The 5,996-nt window shown below is 33.7% G+C and overlaps 1 pseudogene; it reads right to left on the reverse strand.

Moving 5' to 3' along the window:
* Positions 1–774: 774 nt before the first annotated feature.
* Positions 775–4,891, reverse strand: LOC145799230 (receptor-like protein EIX2; annotated as a pseudogene).
* Positions 4,892–5,996: the final 1,105 nt, after the last annotated feature.

The following is a 5,996-nucleotide window of genomic DNA, read 5'->3' on the forward strand; positions in this document are numbered from 1 at the left end:
AAAATTGATCAATAACCCTTAACTTTCGCAATTGAGTTGGATATTTCAGGCCCCAAATCAAACCATGATTTCCTTTTTCTTTTATAAACGAAAGCGTTTCTGAGTCGATTAATTTACTGATCTTTGCTAATACCTCGAAATCAAATCCTTTCACACAATCCAAAGTCAGATAGCTTCTTATGTTGTAGTTGCAAACAAGCAAGTGCCAACGTTTATTGAGTTTGATTATTGCTTTGGGAAGCTATGTAACCAAAGTTTGCTTAAGATCCAAGGTTTCGAGGTGTCACAGATTGACTACAAATTTTTGTAATGAACTCGATTTTTGTATCACTCGAATGCAAATTTTCCACTCATATTCAACTTTATTTATACTTGACAAGAATCGACCGATTTCAATGAAATCCCAAGGGACTATTTTTAAAATATAGGAAGTAAAATGTTACTGCTAATCATGTGTAGTTTACAAACCTTATCACAATAGCTAACGTAGGAAAGTAAACAATAGTTATGCCTCTGTTTACAAAGCATAGGTGACAACATAAAAAAGTTTAGTAATGAATATAGCTAATCATATGTAGCTTACAAACCTTATCACAATAGCCAACATAGGAAAATAAACAATAGCTATGCTATCCCTACAAACCGAAAATAAACTTTTCTCCATGACTCTTTGATCCATAAAGTGAAGCAAACACCACAAAGTCCCACAAGGAATCCAAAGCCCAGGCTAACATAGAACTAGAGCATTTCGTTATCATTCTTAGCACCATTGTCTTATGAGCCTCCTCCACCAGAAGTAGATGAATTAGATGTATGATCTTCATTGCTCGGGCACTTGGTGGGAAGAAGAAATCCACACAATAAAGGGTTGTCTGCATAAATAGATGAATCATCGAGTGTTTGGAGTTGGTTTCCTGGTGGGATTCTTCCTGACAAGTTATTGTGAGAAAGATTCAAGTGATTCAAAAAGGTTAAAGATGAGATGCTTTGCGGAATGGGTCCAGAAAGATTGTTGTTCGAAAGATTGAGTGTTTCCAACAATCTAATGTTTCCAATCTTCTCAAGGATGCTTCTTGTTAGCCGATTCCACGAAAGATTTAAGGTTTCCAATGCAATGAGGCTTGTGATACCTTCAGGGATTTCACCCATTAGATTGTTTCGAGAAAGATCAATGATATTGACATATTCAAGATTTTTTCCATATTCAAATTCTCTACCTTTTTCAACCATAGTTGTCCGCTCCACATAAATATTTTGTTGATAGCGGTCGAAGTTTGAGTTTGAAATACTGCTATTATCATAAACCAATACAGTTAAATTATGTAAGCAGTTAGGAATAACCTAAGAAGCACGGGTGCGGGTACGAGTACGGTACGGGTACGAGTGCGGGTACGCCGATACGGCAAAACCTCAAAAAAGTAGGATACGGGTACGGCTGCGGTACGCCGATATTTTTTTATTTTTTATAATTATGGTTAAAAGATCCAATCTACAAATTGAAATTAAATATCAAAACTAAAAAGTATGATTGATTATTAATTTTGTTCTAATTAATTTTTATAATTTTGTTCTAATTAATTTTTTTGATTATTAACATTATATAAGTATGATTGATTATTAATTTTTGTGTTCTAATTTATTAATTTTTTTGATCTATTTTTTTAGATAATTATAAAGGCTATATATATAATATATAAATAAAAACATATCATACACATATAAAAGTATAATTTATAAAAACATAAATAAAAATATATAATAAAAAAATAAAAATTTATAATAATATAATATAAATTATAATTTATACTATATATATATATATATATATATATATATCTATATATAATATCTATATCTAGGTTATAGCTAAGAGAAACAGAGTCGAAGAGAGAGGAGAGAAATAGGCGAAGTGAGAGAGAGAGAGAGAGAGAAAGAGAAGGCGAAGGTCGTCGGAGGTCGATCGAAGGTTGTCGAGGTCGATCGCAGGTCGTCGGAGCCGTCAGAGCTTCAAACCAGGTACTCCTCTCTTCTCTCCTCTCTTCTCTGTTTCTTCTCTTCCGTGTTCGGAACAGCTGATCGAAGGTTGTCGAGGTCGATCGCAGGTCGTCGGAGCCGTCAGAGCTTCAAACCAGGTACTCCTCTCTTCCCTCCTTTCTTCTTTGTTTCTTCTCTTCCGTGTTCGGAACAGCTGAGTTCTGCCGTACCCCGGCGTACCCACGGTGTACCCAAGCCGTACCAGTTCTCCCAAACGTACCGAGACACTGTTTGCCGTATCCGGTACGCGTGCAGCCGTACCGGTACGCGTACCAGCACCCGGTAAGTACCCGGTACGAGTACGGCACCATTTTTGGAGTACCCGTGCTTCATAGGGAATAACCCTGAAATGTTGTTGTTTGCAAGATCTAAGATGTGAAGATATGGAAGATTGCACCTTTGTTGTGGGATTATTTCGCTAAAAGAGTTTGATCGCAATCGTAGCATCCGAAATTTAGTTATAGTTTCCCCTATCCATGAGGGTAACTTTCCAAATAGTCTATTTCCTCCAAGATCAATACTCAAAAGTGAACAATTCTGCAAGGAAGAAGGAATTTCACCCTCTAGGTTGTCATTGCTCAACATCAATCTATTGAGAGAACTGATGACCCCCCCTGCACTTGGAATAATACCAGAGAGATTGTTGTTTGCCACGTGTATAATCCGCAAGGGTTGTGACCCATTCCAATAATGCGGGAGCTCCCCAGATAATTGGTTTTTCCTAAGACAAAGTACTTTCAAGTTTTTAATGGTACATATGGATGAGGGAATTGTTCCATTCAAAAGGTTTTCTGAGAGATACAAAAATTGCAGCTACGGCATTAGTTCGTCAATATTTGATGGTATAGATCCCGAAAACAAATTGCTCTGCAGATAAAAATAGGGTGTATTAGTTGACCAAAGCGGCAGTGGACCCTCAAAGAGATTATAGCTCAAGTCAATCAAATATATTTTTGAAGATTTTAACTTCTTGGGAAGTTTTCCTTTGATTTGGTTGTTAAACAGATCCAAACTAGTGAGTTAAGCAAAAATCTTGGAAAACCATTCTTCATGTATGTTGTCCTCAATTCCAACATTTTTAAGGGTCACTAAGGTGAGTTCACTTTGAACTTGAAGCCATACAAAAAATCTGGAACCAACTAGGCAGTTTTTTAGATCAAGAGATTTGAGCTTAAAAGGGGGAACCCATTCATATGTAACATTGAAGACCAAGGACATTTTTGTCTCTGTTGCTATGCTTATATTCTCTAATCTTGTAAGATTCATTAAATGAACTTCTGTTATGACACCTTCCCATGATTTCGCTTCGACAAACAACCGAATGAGGTTTGAGAGTTTTCCAAGACTTTTAGGAATTGTTCCATTCATATTATTGAAACCGAGGTGCAAATATTGCAATGAAGACATATTTCCAATTGAAGTTAGAATTGAACCCCAGAAAGAATTGCCAACAAGGTTCAGCTGTTGCAAATTCTCAAATATTCCTAATGAATCTCACAATTCCCCACCAAGCCTATTACCACTTAAATCAAGTGACACCAAGCTATTGTTAGGACAGTCCAAGAATCCATTTAAAAAATCATCAATGGTTCCATTGAAATGATTTTCTGAAAGGGCCAAGAACTTTAACTTGCAAAGATTCCCCAAATATCTCGGTATCTAACCTTCAAAGTACCCACTACGAGACATATAAGGTATTCCAGAGAAATCAAATTAATAATTTCACTAGGAATGGTACCTTGGAAAAAGTTATATCTGAGATCAATTGTCCTTGGGCTTGTAATATTAAACAGCCAATGAGGGATTGAAGAGTTAAATGAATTGTCTGAGATATCAAGGATTGAAAGCAAAGTGAAGTTGATAAATGGAAGTGAGATTGGAAGGCTTTGAAGACCATAACAGCTTGAGGAAATCAACCTACTTTCATATACATTTTGCAGCATATATATACACATACAGGATAACAACTATTTGTTTGAAATCCTAAAATGTAGAACAGTTTGAAACTGTTTCCTAACTCTAAGGTACAAGTGTTTCAAATGAATTCAAAATAGAGAAACTTAAGGACTGTTACAATCTGTTACAATCCTGTGATAGACTACACGAAGAAAAATGTAACTCGACAAGAGAAGGAAGCATATTAACTGCTTGGAACCAATCTTTTGCAATGTCAAGTTCTATTCCTCCCATGTTAAGGTAACTCAAAGAAGAGAGACCGGAAACCCACTGCAGGTTTACAGTGCGTAATCCACAAAACTTACAATAGAGATCAAGATAATTCAGGTTTGATAGATTTCCAAGATGAGATGAAATCTCTCCAGTGAATGAAGCCAACGAGAGATTAAGGTATCTCAAGTACTTAAGCATACCGATGAATTCAGGAATTGGATTTCCTGTAAAGTCATTTGAGCTTAGATCCATGAACTCCAAATATTTCAAGTCAAGCAATGAAGAGTTTATATTACCACCCAAACATGACCTTACATATGCTGTGTAGTAGTCACCTTGATCCATCGCAGCAATCACAGAATTGCTGGATGGAAATGGGTTTCTCAAATCAAGCTTGATGACATGTCCAGATGTCTTGTTGCATTCAACGCCACTCCATTGGCAGCAACCATTGCCTGTCCAAGAAGAAAGCCTATTCGAAGGATCTTTGAGGCCTTGTTTGAAGGCAGAAAGTGCTTCCCTCTCTGTCTCTATGCATTTGATCATACTAGTCACATTGTTAGCAATGGCCATGTTGAAATTGATGAGCAAAGACACCATGGAAAGGCAAGTGATGAGAATTGCACATCTGGAATTGATTAAGGAGAAATTGATATGAATATTGCACATGATATGATTGTTGCAGTTGTTCATCTGAAGAAATGATTAATTGTATGAGCATAAAAAAGATGTACAAGTTATAACACATCATAAAAATTTAAAATAAAGCATTTTGTAATATTTATGCGATCATTTTTTAGTAATGCTAGGTTTTATTAAAAAAAAAATTCAAGAAAATTTTTATGAAGTTTTAAGAAATAATCTAATGCGGTAGATAACAAAACAAGAAAAGCGGCTTAGTTTAATGTAAATATGTTTTAATTTTGAAATCTTAATTTGCAAATAGTATAGACTTAGTTTTGTCTTATAATGCTCTATAATTGATAGGTTGTAATGTGATTGCATAACATACAATAAAACACTATAAACTAATCCAAAAGTGAATAATTTTCATACAATTTTTTGTGATATTTCTTTCCATGAAGTGTAGCATTACTCATCATTTTTTATTTTATTTTTTAGGGTGGTGTCAGACCCTCATAGGGTTTACTCTCTAACAATCTAAATCATTCATTTTGCAAGACTTTATGTGTAGATCATCTATTAAAAAAATAAATAAATTGATCTAATATTCATTGTTACATAATTTCATTAGTACTTTTTTTTTTAAATGATGGATTGCAAGTATGATTTAAAAAAAATTACCGATATGTGTTATTTTGCTGTAAAGATTACCATTGAGTCTTATTAAATTTCAATATAAACAATTAAGTCCTATTTTTTTATAAATTGTTCCCAAAAATTTTAATTCCCCATAATAATATATCTTATTCCGATTTACCCTTCTCATTTATGAACAACAATTTCATAAATAATTTTAATTTATTTAAATTTTTATAATAAAAATAAATTTATTTAAATTTTTATAATAAAAATATATTAATTATTGAAATTAAAATGTTTAAACAAAAGTATAAGCATAAGAATCATCAATTATCTCTTTTCTTTTTTCTCATTGTTAATCAATACGGAACTGATATTTTTTTTCTCTTTGTCAATCAATACGGGACTGATGATATCATATCATCATATCTCAAATATATAAATATAAATATATATATATATATATATATATATATATATTGTTAAAAATAGTGTTTGCCCTCAAATTTTTCATCTCTCCTATGTGATGC

The sequence above is a fragment of the Camellia sinensis genome, chromosome 9 (genome assembly GCF_055761805.1).
Source record: "Camellia sinensis isolate YWXY chromosome 9, ASM5576180v1, whole genome shotgun sequence".
Taxonomy (NCBI): domain Eukaryota; kingdom Viridiplantae; phylum Streptophyta; class Magnoliopsida; order Ericales; family Theaceae; genus Camellia; species Camellia sinensis.